Here is a 13,517-nt window from a genome sequence, read left to right on the forward strand (position 1 = left end):
GTAGATGTAGGCTACATGTGTGTACGAATGTGTACATGCTGTATGTGGTGTGCGTGTGATGGTTGTGTGTGGAGGCTTGTATATCCAGTCCTAACTACCCGACTCTTGAAATCAATCTGTGCCTTTAACAATAGTTCAAAGTCTGCGTTAAAACAGTTTTCTTTTGGAGGAGAGTGCTGGTGTTCTGAGTTTCAACTTCTGATGACACCGGAGCCTCTTCATCTCTTTAACAAAAGCCAGCGTGTGGGATGGAAGGATAATTATTAGCTGTATTATTCAGAGCCTACATAGCAGCTCCACTCAAAGGGCTACTTTAAATGTCTGTCTATGCCACCACGTACGCAGACACCCACATCGCATTACACACACCAACTTATATACACACACATTGATACCCACACAAACGAATGCATGTACACACACGCATACACACGTATACATGAACAGACAGACGGACCGACTCATGCGTGCACACACACACACACCCACCCACCCACACCTCTCCGCACTTTGAATGGGAATGACCTCGCTCTGTCCCTCAGAATGCACCAACCGCCCTCCTTTTTCTCCCTCCCTCCCTCCCTCCCTCCCTCCCCTCTATCTGTCCCTACATCTGTCCTCCGCCCTGCATTTCAAACACATTTCATCTGGAAACCTTTAAATAGACCTGACCTTTTTGACTGAACACACACCCACTCACCAAATAGATGTTTTGAAGCAATCTGTCTTTCTCAGCGCGGGGCTCTCGCAAACCTGCCAGCTGTCTCACGCCAGTAGATACGGAGACAAATGTCTCCACTTAGGATTGGGTGAGACGTCAGTGAGAGAGGAGGCTGCATCCCGAAAGTTACCCTATTCCCTATTTAGTGCATACATTTTGACCAGGACCATATGGGCACTMGTCAAAAGTAATGCACTATTTAGGGAATAAGGTGCCATTTGTGARYTAACCAGCTGTTCAAAGCCAACATATTTAGCCTTTGATACACTACATGACCAAATGTATGTGGACACCTACTCGTCAAACATCTCATGGCAAAATCATGGGCATTAATTAATATGGAGTTGGTCCCCCATTGCTGCTATAACAGCCTCCACTCTTCTTGGAAGGCTTTCCACTAGATGTTGTAACATTGCTGTTAGGACTTGCTTCCATTCAGCCACGAGTATTCGTGAGGTCGGGCACTGATGTTGGGCGATTAGGCCTGGCTCGCAGTAGGGGTTCCAATTCATCCCAAAGGTATTCGATGTGGTTGAGGTCAGGGCCCTGTGCAGGCCAGTCAAGTTCTTCCACACCGAGCTGACAAACCAATTCAGTATGGTCCTCGCTTTGTGCACAGGGGCATTGTCATGCTGAAACAGGAAAGGTCCTTCCCCAAACTGTTGKCACAAGGTAGGAAGTGCAGAATCGTCTGGAATGTCATTGTATGCTGTATCATTCATATTTCCTTCACTGGAACTAAGGGGCCTAGCCCAAACCATGAAAAACAGCCCTAGACCATTATTCCTCCTKCACCAAACTTTACAGTTGTCACTATACCTTGGGGCAGGTAGTGTTCTCTTGGCATCCGCCAAACCCAGATTCGTTCGTCGGCCTGCCAGATGGTGAAGTGTGATTCATCACTCCAGAAAATGCATTTCCACTGCTCCACTTTCCACTTTCCACCACTTCAGCCGACCCTTGGCATTGCGCATGGTGATCTTAGGCTTGTGTGCGGTTGCTCGGCCACAAAAACACATTTTATGAAGCTCCTGACAAACAGTTATTGTGTTGATGTTGCTTCCAGAGGCAGTTTGGAACTCGGTAGTCAGTGTTGCAACCTAGGACAGACGTGCTAAGCGCTTCAGCACTCTGCGGTCACTTCTCACTAAAAGACACATGACAGCCCGCTTGGAGTTTGCCAAAACGCACCTAAAGACTCTCAGACCATGAAAAACAAGATTCTCTGGTCTGATAAAACCAAGATTGAACGCTTTGGCCTGAATGCCAAGCATCACTTCTGGAGGAAACCTGGCACCATCCCTACGGTGAAGCATGGAGGTTGCAGCGGCAGGGACTGGGAGACTAGTCAGAATCKAGGCAAAGATGAATGGAGCAAAGTACAGAGAGATCCTTGATGATATCCTGCTCCAGAGCGCTCAGAACCTCAGACTGGGGTGAAGGTTCACCATCCAACAGGACAACGACCCTAAGCACACAGCCAAGCCAACGCAGGAGTGGCTTCGGGACAGGTCTCTGAATGTCCAGCCAGAGCCCGGACTTGAACCCGATCTAACATCTCTGGAGAGACCTGAAAATAGCTGTGCAGCAATGCTCCCCATTCAACCTGACAGAGCCTGAGAGGATCTGAAGAGAAGAATGGGAGAAACTCGCCAAATACAGGTGTGCCAAGCTTGTAGCGTTTTATCCAATAAGACTCAAGGCTGTAATCTCTGCCAAAGGTGCTTCAAAAAAGTACTGAGTGAAGGGTCTGAATATTTATGTAAATGTGATATTTCAGTTTTTTATTTATGTATATAAAATAGCCAAAAAAATCTACAAACATGTTTTTGCTTTGTCATTATGGGGTATTGTGTGTAGATTGATGAGGGGGAAAAAAACAATAAGGCTGTAACGTAACAAAATTTGGAAAATGAGTCTGAATACTTTCCCGGGGGGGAGGGTGTACAGTTGAAGTTGGAAGTTTACATACACTTAGGTTGGAGTCATTAAAACTTGTTTTTCAACCACGCCACAAATTTCTTGTTAAAAAACTATAGTTTTGGCATGTCGGTTAGGACATCTACTTTGTGCATGACACAAGTCATTTTTACAACATTTGTTTACAGACAGATTATTTCACGTATAATTCACTGTATCACAATTCCAGTGGGTCAGAAGTTTACATACACTAAGTTGACTGTGCCTTTGTGAACAGCTTGGAAAATTCCAGAAAATGATGTCATGGCTTTAGAAGCTTCTGTTAGGCTAATTGACAATTTGAGTCAATTGGAGGTGTACCTGTGGATGTATTTCAAGGCCTACCTTCAAACTCAGTGCCTCTTTGCTTGACATCATGGGAAAATCTAAAGAAATCAGCCAAGACCTCAGAAAAAGAATTGTAGACATCCACAAGTCTGGTTCATCCTTGGGAGCAATTTCCAAACGCCTGAAGGTACCACGTTCATCTGTACAAACAATAGTACGCAAGTATAAACAACATGGGGCCACGCAGCCGTCATACCGCTCAGGAAGGAGACGTGTTCTGTCTCCTAGAGATGAACGTACTTTGGTGCGAAAAGTCCAAATCAATCCCAGAACAACAGCAAAGGACCTTGTGAAGATGCTGGAGGAAACGGGTACAAAAGTATCTATATCCACAGTAAAACGAGTCCTATATTGACATAACCTGAATGGCCGCTCAGCAAGGAAGAAGCCACTGCTCCAAAAACGCCATAAAAAAGCCAGACTACGGTTTGCAACTGCACATGGGGACAACGATCGTACTTTTTGGAGAAATGTCCTCTGGTCTGATGAAACAAAAATGGAACTGTTTGGCCATAATGACCATCGTTCTGTTTGGAGGAAAAAGTGGGATGCTTGCAAGCCGAAGAACACCATCCCAACTGTGAAGCACAGGGGGTTGGCAGCATCATGTTGTGGGGGTGCTTTGCTGCAGGAGGGACTAGTGCACTTCACAAAATAGATGGCATCATGAGGATGGAAAATTATGTGAATATATTAAAGCAACATCTCAAGACATCAGTCAGGAAGTTAAAGCTTGGTCGCAAATGGGTCTTCCAAATGGATAATGACCCCAAGCATACTTCCAAAGTTGTGGCAAAATMGCTTAAGGACAACAAAGTCAAGGTATTGGAGTGGCCATCACAAAGACCTGACCTCAATCCTATACAAAATTTGTGGGCAGAACTGAAAAAGCATGTGCGAGCAAGGAGGCCTACAAACCTGACTACGTTACATCAGCCCTGTCAGGATTAATGAGGCCAAAATCCACCTATTGTGGGAAGCTTGTGGAAGGCTACCTGAAACATTTGACCCAAGTTAAACAATTTAAAGGCAATGCTACCAAATACTAATTGAGTGTATGTAAACTTCTGACCCACTGGGAATGTGATGAAAGAAATAAAAGCTGAAATAAATAGATCATATTATTCTGACATTTCGCCTTAAAGTAAAGTGGTGATCATAATTGACCTAAGACAGGGAATTTTTACTTRGATTAAATGTCAGSAATCTTGAAAAACTGAGTTTAAATGTATTTGGCTAAGGTGTATGTAAACTTCCGACAGAGAAATGGACAGCGGTTCATTTATTATGGGCCTGTATTCAGAGTCTTGTAGGAGTGCTGGTTTAGGATCAGTTTTGCCTTTTAGGTCTTATTGAACTTACGGACGGGGGACTTTATCCTAGATCAGTATTCCTACTCTGTGACGCTTTGTGAATACGGGCCCTTTTTTTTCTCTGTAATTTCATCATGAGAAAATGGGAGAATGGACTAAGACTTTATCAACAGGCATTTGCACAGTCAATCTTCATCTCGGCTCACTAATGACACCAGAGCCTCTTATCTGCATTTGTAGGAACTTAAAGCAGAGAGCCGCCAGACAGAGAGCAGTTTGCAGCATGGGCTGCGTCCCATATGGCACCCTATTCAGTGCACTGCTTGAGTTCACAGTTCTGCTTGAACKATGCACTGAAGCATTTTCACAGGTTTTCACTTGTATGAACTTTTTAGCCTCTCTCTCACTCAGTGATAGTGGTTTTGATATAGGAGAAATATGGTTTCTCATCGGGAAATGCATACTGTACTGGATGATAAAAAAGGAAACCGTTTTAAGCCAAGGCCTATTGTTGGCGTAGGCCTATTATAAGAAAAGTGTGTGTGTGTGCGTGCAAACAGAAACAGCCCTTTGCTGCTGTCCTGACAGGCCTCAGTACAGAMCCCCTGACAGACCACAGCACTTCAATAGCACCGCTAACCAAACACAGCAGCCTGATTTTACAGTAAACACACACACACACGGGAGACTTGAATTAAGTCTGAAATGGGAGCAAGTTAGGAGAATGTAGGTTAAATACTGGTTTTAGGTTGTTTTAGTTATAGGGATGTGACAAATGGAGYAAAAAATTACATACAAAAAATGCTTAAAATGTCATGTGAATTCACTTTGCAGATGTGCTGCTGTCAACCGTCTCACGGTGCGTCACTTTCAGATGGTCATTGTACTTGTACTATCATTGTTYTACCTCAATTCCATCTCGCGAAGTTTGGATTTCCATTTACAGTTGAAGTCGAAAGTTTACATACACCTTAYCCAAATACATTTAAACTCAGTTTTCACAATTCCTGACATTTATTCCAAGTAAAAATTCCCAGTCTTAGGTCAGTTAGGATCACCATGTCAGAATAATAGTTAAGAGAATGATTTATTTCAGCTTTTATTTCTTTCATCACGTTCCCAGTGGGTCAGAAGTTTACATACACTCAATTAGTATTTGGTAGCATTGCCTTTAAATTGTTTAACTTGGGTCAAATCCACAAGCTTCCCACAATAKGTTGGGTGAATTTTGGCCCATTCCTCCCTACAGAGCTGGTGTAACTGAGTCAGGTGTGTAGGCCTCACACATCTTGAGATGTTGCTTCAATATATCCACATTTTCCATCCTCACGATGCCATCTATTTTGTGATGTGCACCAGTCCCTCCTACAGCAAAGCACTCCCACGACATGATGCTGCCACCCCTGTGCTTCACGGTTGGGATGGTGTTCTTCGGCTTGCAAGCCTCCCCCTTTTTCCTCCAAACAGAACAATGGACATTATAGCCAAACAGTTCCATTTTTGTTTCATCAGACCAGAGGACATTTCTCCAAAAAATAGGATCTTTGTCCCCATGTGCAGTTGCAAACCATAGTCTTGCTTTTTTATGGCGGTTTTGGAGCAGTGGCTTCTTCCTTGCTGAGCGGCCTTTTAGGTTATGTCGATATAGGACTCGTTTTACTGTGGATATAGATACTTTTGGACCTGTTTCCTCCAGCATCTTTACAAGGTCCTTTGCTGTTGTTCTGGGATTGACTTGCACTCTTCACACCAAAGTACGGTCATCTCTAGGAGACAGAATGTCTGCTTCCTGAGCGGTATGACGGCTGCGTGGTCCCAAGGTGTTTATACTTGCGTTCTCTTGTTTGTATAGATGAACGTGGTACCTTCAGGCGTTTGGAAATTGCTTCCAAGGATGAACCAGACTTGTGGAGGTCTGCAATTGTTTTTCTGAGGTCTTGGCTGATTTCTTTTGATATTCCCATGATGTCAAGCAAAGATGCACTGAGTTTGAAGGTAGGCCTTGAAATACATCTACAGGTACACCTCCAATTGACTCAAATGATGTCAATTAGCCTAACAGAAGCTTCTTAAGCCATGACATCATTTTCTGGAACCACTGGAATTGTGATGCAGTGAATTATAAGTGAAATCTGTCTGTCAACAATTGTTGGAATAATTACTTGTGTCATGCACAAATTAGATGTCCTAACCGACATGCCAAAACCGTAGTTCGTTAACAAGAAATTTGTGGAGTGGTTGAAAAACGAGTTTTAATGACTAAGTGTATGTACTTAAGTGTATGTAAGTGTATGTACTTAAGTGACTAAGTTAATGACTAAGTGTATGTAAACTTAACAACCTAAGTGTATGTAAACTTCCGACTTCAACTGTAACTTCTCAAAGTATTGACATGCAGGACCGCTGCTGTCGCATGCTTTTCTCTGCCATTTTTCCAACTGCTAACGATGATGACATAGTGGTGGAGCGTCATCTCTAAAATAATTGATTCCTTGACTCCTTGAGTGTCAAGATTAGATTCCGCTAGGACTCCACTCCTAAGTTTCAGTATTTTTGGAATGGTGGAGACTGATATGTTGCCATACTTCCGAGAACAGAAACACTTCCATCTTTCTTAGCGAGCTAGCGAGGGATGGAGAGAGAGAGGGGAGGGGCACCGTATAGGCAAGTCGGCCATCAGGCAGACAGTCAGAACCGTGCACTAGGCCTGTCTATCGGCAATCAAAACCTCTATCTTTCAATGAAATGCAGTATCTCGCAATTTCCTGGCTTGCAATGTCAAGCAACTTCAGTCAAGCAACTTCAGTCAAGCAGGTCCTATCATCAATGAATAGGCTAGGATATTGAGATGCAACACTTCGCTCTCCCATTCACACACAGTATCTGCACATGTGTACGGGTTCACTTCACTCTGTTCTGTGCGGTAGCTAGGGCACATAGACCCACTATGCTGTTTACGTTCTGTGTCTACATAAAAAAAACACATTGTTTTTTGGTTATGGATTTTACTTGAAAATAAGGATCTCAATTTTGTTTAAACGTTCACTCCACTACTTAGTGAGCAGCGCTTGCTGATGTTAGATGGAGAAACTACTACTACTACTACTACTACTACTACTACTACTACACACATATAAACACATGCCTTTGCACACACACACATTCTAAGAGGTCAAGTCACCTGCATTGGGATGGGGTGGGCATAGTAGCCAAGTAACCAACATTTGTTTACATTAATGTTTACCTCCCTTGATGTGCCAATCAAGACTTGAGTGTCCTTACGTACCTCCTCAGCACTGTAGGTAAATACCACAGTGTACATGGAGAGGGTTGAGCTCAGCGCTAAAGCCAGTGTGGAGTGGGTTATTTCTCTCACCATGCTGGGTGGTTTTTGAGAGAAAGCAGACGTTTTTCTTAGAGGGATGTTATGTGTTATGACGCAGACTGAGTCCGCTTCACCTGTGTCTCTGTTTAGGTACTCCRACAACATGTTCAAAGCCAGATAATAAGAGTTAACATTTATGTAGTCTTACTTAATACCCCAAACCAGAAACGAACAGAAACAACCCAAAATACCAAACAGCTGCCCATTAAAAAATACCAGAAACAACCAGAAACTACTGTAAACAGCTAGCCTCAAAATACCAGGAACAACCGAAAATACCATAAACCACTCTAAACAGAACTCCAAAACACCAGAAACTACTATAAACAGCTACCCTCAAAATACAGGAACCTACTAGAAACAACCCCAAAATATCCAAATCAATGTTCATTGGTCGCGTACATAGATTTGCAGATGTTATCTCAGGRGCAGCGAAATGTTTATGTTCCTAGCTCCAGCAGTGCAGTAATATCTAATATCCCCACAGCATGATGCTGCCACCACCATGCTTCACTGTCCTCCAGATGTGACGCTTGGCATCCAGGCCAAAGAGTTCAATCTTGGTTTCATCAGACCAGACAATCTTGTCACTCATGGTATGAGAGTCCTTTAGGTGACTTTTGGCAACCTCCAAGAGTGCTGTCGTGTGCCTTTTACTGAGGAGTGGCTTCCGTCTGGCCAGTCTACCATAAAGGCCTGATTGGTGGAGTGCTGCAGAGATGGTTGTCCTTCTGGAATGTTCTACCATCTCCACAGAGGAACTCTGGAGCTCTATCACAGTGAACATCGGTTTCTTGGTCACTTCCRTGACCAAGGCCTTTCTTCCCAGATTGCTCAGTTTGGCTGGGTGGCCAGTTCTAGAAAGAATGATGGAGGCCACTGTGTTCTTGGGGACCTTCAATGCTGCAAAAACTTTATGGTACACTTTATGCTTCGACACAATCCTGTCTCTGAGCTCTACGGACAATTTCTTTAACCTCATGGCTTAGTTTTTGCTCTGACATGCACTGTRAACTGTGGGACCTTATATAGACGGTTGTGTGCCTTTTTTACAAATCATGTCCAATCAATTGAATTTACCACAGGTGTACTCCAAGTTGTAGAAACATCTTAAGGATGATCAATGAAAACAGGATGCACCTGAGCTCAGTTTCGAGTTTCATAGCGAAGGGTTTCTGTTTAATTTTTAATACATTTGCAAAATGTAAAAAAATWAAATAATCATGTTTTCGTGTTGTCATTATGGGGTGTTGTGTGTTGATTGAGGAGGAAATTGTTTATTTAATCCATTTCAGAATAAGGTTGTAACGTAACAAAATGTGGAAAAAGTGAAGGGGTCTAAATACTTTCCCGAATGCTCTGTATGTTAGACATCGTGGATAAGAATGGCCTGAGATGGTGTGGTGGGAACAGCTGTGCTCTAAAACGTCTCTGGTGGTCCCAAAGAGATCCCTACAATATTATTCGAAAAAGTTAACCGTGAATTTAAAGTGGATTCAATATACGTTAACGTAGAGGGAAACAGACCATTTACATTGTAAAGGATTGGAACCATTTGTCAATGGGCTTTTCCATGACTGTATTGGATGGGTCACATTATAATTGAAAAGTTAGGAGCAGGCAAAAACTGTGATTTCCCTGTTGTAATCAAATCAAATCAAATTTTATTTGTCACATGCGCCAAATACAACCGGTGTAGACATTACCATGAAATACTTACCTACAAGCCCTTAACCAACAATGCAGTTCAAGAAATAGAGAACATATTTACTAAATAAACTAAAGTAAAAACGTAAAAGTAACACAATAAAATGACATAACAATAACGAGGCAATATACAGGGGATACCAGTACCGAGTCAATGTGCGGGGGTACAGGTTAGTCAAGGTAGTTTGCGCATGTAGGTTGGGGTAAAGTGGTTATGCATAGATAATAAACAGTAAGTATCAGCAGTGTAAAAACAAAGGGGGGGCGGTCAATGTAAATTGTCAGGGTGGGCATTTCTTATAGCTTGTTAAGGAGCCTTTTGGACCTAGACTTGGCGCTCCGGCACCGCTTGCCGTGTGGTAGCAGTGCGAGAACAGTCTATGACTTGGGTGACTGGAGTCTTTGACCAMTTTRTGGGCCTTCCWCTGACACCGCCTAGTATATAGGTCCTGGATGGCAGGAAGCTTGGCCCCAGTGATGTATTGGGCTGTTCGCACTACCCTCTGTAGCGCCTTATGGTCAGTTGCCATACCAGGAGGTGATGCAACCAGTCAGGATGCTCTCGATGGTGCAGCTGTAGACATTTTTGAGGATCTGGGGACCCATGGCAAATCTTTTCAGGCTCCTGAGGGGGAAAAGGTGTTGTCGTCTCCTCTTCCCGACTGTCTTGGTGTGTTTGGACCATGATAGTTTGTTGGTGATGTGGAAACCAAGGAAACTCTGGACCCGCTCCGCTACAGTCCTGTCGATGTTAAATGGGGCCAGTTCGGCCCGCCTTTTATTGTAGGCCACAATCATCTCCTTTGTCCTGCTCACATTGAGAGAGAGGTTGTTGTCCTGGCACCACACTGCCAGGTCTCTGACCTCCTGCTTGAAGGCTGTCTCATCATTGTCGGTGATCAGCAAATGTAATGGTGTTGGAGTCGTGGTTGGCCACGCAGTTGTGAGTGAACAGGGAGTACAGGAGGGGAATAAGCACGCACCCCTGAGGGGCCCCAGTGTTGAGGATCAGAATGACAGATGTGTTGTTACCTACCCTTACCACCTGGGGTGGCCCGTCAGGAAGTCCAGAACCCAGTTGCAGAGGGAGGTGTTTAGTCCCAGGGTCCTTAGCTTATTGATGAGCTTTGTGGGCACTATGGTGTTGAACGCTGAGCTGTAGTCAATGAACAGCATTCTCGCATAGATGTTACTTTTGTCCAGGTGGGAAAGGGCATTGTGGAGTGCGAATGAGATTGTGTCATCTGTTGGGGCTGTATGTGAATTGGAGTGGGTCTAGGATTTCCGGGATGATTGTGTTGATGTGAGCCATGACCAGCCTTTCAAAGCACTTCATGGCTACCAACGTGAGTGCTACGGGGCGGTAGTCATTTACCTTCGCATTCTTGGGCACAGMGACTATGGTGGTCTGCTTGAAACMTGGGTATTACAGACTTGGTCAGGGAGAGGTTGAAAATGTCAGTGAAGACACTTGCCAGTTGGTCAGCGCATGCTCGCAGTACACGCCATGGTAATCTGTCTGGCCCCGCGGCCTTGTGAATGTTGACCTGTTGCTCACATCGGCTACAGAGTGCGTGATCACACAGTCATCTGGAACAGCTTGTGCTCTCATACATGCTTTAGTGTTGCTTGCCTCAAAGTGAGCATAAAAGGCATTTAGCTCATCTGGTAGGCTTGTGTCACTGTGCAGCTCACGGCTGGGTTTCCCATTTTATTGTCTGTAATAGTTCGCAAGCCCTGTCACATCCGACGAGCGTAGTAGGATTTAATCTTAGTCCTGTATTGACACTTTGTCRGTTTGATGATTAGTCTGAGGGCATAGCCGGATTTCTTAGAAGRGTCCTGATTAGAGTCGCGCTRRTTGWAAGCGGCKGCTCTAGCRTTTAGCTCMGTGCGYATGTTGCCTGTCATCCATGGCTTCTGGTTGGGATATGTACGTACTGTGGGGARGATGTCGTCAATGCACTTATTGATGAATCTGGTAACTGAGGTGGCATACTCCTCAATYCCATTGGATGAATCACAGAACATATTCCAGTCTGTGCTAGCAAAACGTGCTAGCAAAAAGWCCTGTAACGTAGCATCCGCGTCATCTGACCACTTCCYTATAGATTGAGTCACTGGTACTTCCTGCTTTAGTTTTTGGTTGTAAGCAGGAATCCGGAGGATYGAATMWTTGTCAGATTTGCCAAATGGTGTGCGAGGGAGAGCTTTGTATGCGTCTCTGTGTGTGGAGTAAAGGTGGTCTAGAGTTTTTTTCCCCTCTGGTTGCACATATGGGCCCTGAGACTGGCACTGGTTGTTTACAAGTAATACACTGAGGTCATCCCAAATCGTTGCAACATTACATTTGCTGTTGAATTTGATGGGGATCTGTGACCACGTCGCCATTGTAGCGCATGGCTGAAAAATACTGTGGAGGGTGGGTGCCACTGCCATCCCCTGGACAGCACTATTGCTAAATGACTATAAAATTATTAATTCCTGTTCAGCCAATATCGCTAATACTTATGCTTATCTGCATAGACAGTAGTACAGACTTTTCTAAGATAATTGTCTATGCTAAGGTAGACCCCAGTAGTGTCCTCTGAGACATACTCGTATCTAGAGCACAGTGTGTATTTTCCTGTGTGAAACATAACTCTGCTTGCGTCCCAAATGGCACCCTATTCCATATTTAGTGCATTACTTTTAGTGCCATTTGGGATGCAGGCATCTGTCAAGACAACTAACAGSACAGCAGCCTCTTCACACGTCCCTGTGTGTATTGGACTCGAGTGCTTTTTCCCCTTCCTTAACCAGGAAGTGAGCTCTTAGCCGTCACTCCACATCAGCTCCTACAGGGACAGGAACAGGGACAGCAGCAGCTCAACTACAGGGATTTGATGGAGGGAWTATATTGGGAGGGTGTTGTGCGATGTGTGCCCTATAAAGGCTTGTTTTTAAGTCACTTGGACTGTGTCCCWAATGGCAAACTATTCCCTGCATCGTGCACTACTTTTGCCCAGAGCTCTATGGGCACTGGTTCGAAAGTAGTGCACTATATAGGGAATGGGGTGCCATTTGGCATGCATCCTTGGTGGTGTACGCAGGGCCTAACTGGTTACATCCTAACCCCTGGAAGAYGAGGAATGCATTAGAGCTTCCTGGTACTCTGGGATATCTGGGGACGAAGCTCTGCAAACTGCAACTTTTGTCAGCGATCTCCTTAAAGATCCAAATCTGCCTTTATGTTCTGAAAGGGACTGACTTAACCTACATAGTCTTCAACACGTCTTGTTGTTGCTTGCTAACTGAACTTAGTATGTATGTGCGATTGGCTTTGCGATATCAGAAGATGCTACACAAATTTCTTCCCTAGTTATTTTGTGATGACAACACTTGACTATGAGATGTCAACACTCGCTGGTTCGGGTCCCCCGAGTGGACTGGATGGTGGATATGTCGATGWGCCCATGAGCGGGGCACTTCACCCTGATTGCTCCTGTGTGCTGCTCTGGATGGGAGCTTCTGCTAAATGACTAAGATGTAATGCAAATGTTGAGCGGTTTCACTGCAGGTGGATTGTATGTTTTTTTTAAAAATTCATTAAAATATAAACTTCACTGATTCACTTAGCGTCAGTTACACACTTTCATAAATGYAACACTTGTCGTCAGCCTTATCGTAGGCAGTCAACTTTGACCGTGACTTTGATTTTCCAACTCACCCTCACTCTGCAAGCTCCCACGAGATGAGAGTCGAATGTTGTWGCCTGTGTATAGTTGGAAAACATTGGGTGCCGTTTACCTTCAAAGTGTTTCCAAAGCAAAGTGTTATTGACCAGCCCCCCTGCCACCACCCCTCTTTGTTTATCCCCTTGGCAATGGAATTTACACCCCTGATAGAGGGCCCTGGTGTGTCCCAAATGGCACCCTATTTCCTATGTAGTGCAGAAGTACATATCGGGAATAGCCTAGGGACGCAGGCCCCAGGTTGAAATCAATGAAGGCCTTGCCTGGCCTGGCCTGACCGATCTCTCTCTCTCTCTCTCTCTCTGTCTCTCTCTCTCGTCTCTCCTGTCTCTCGTCTGTCTGTCTCTCTC

At 44.4% G+C, this 13,517-nt stretch overlaps 1 protein-coding gene across 16 annotated transcripts in view; it reads left to right on the plus strand.

Annotated features, from left to right (window-relative positions):
* LOC111962122 (pleckstrin homology domain-containing family A member 7) overlaps positions 1 to 13,517 on the plus strand; it is a 180,509-nt gene that overhangs the window by 95,916 nt on the left and 71,076 nt on the right. The gene's annotated exons all lie outside the window — the stretch shown is intronic.

The sequence above is a fragment of the Salvelinus sp. IW2-2015 genome, linkage group LG4q.1:29, assembly GCF_002910315.2.
Source record: "Salvelinus sp. IW2-2015 linkage group LG4q.1:29, ASM291031v2, whole genome shotgun sequence".
Classification (NCBI taxonomy): domain Eukaryota; kingdom Metazoa; phylum Chordata; class Actinopteri; order Salmoniformes; family Salmonidae; genus Salvelinus; species Salvelinus sp. IW2-2015.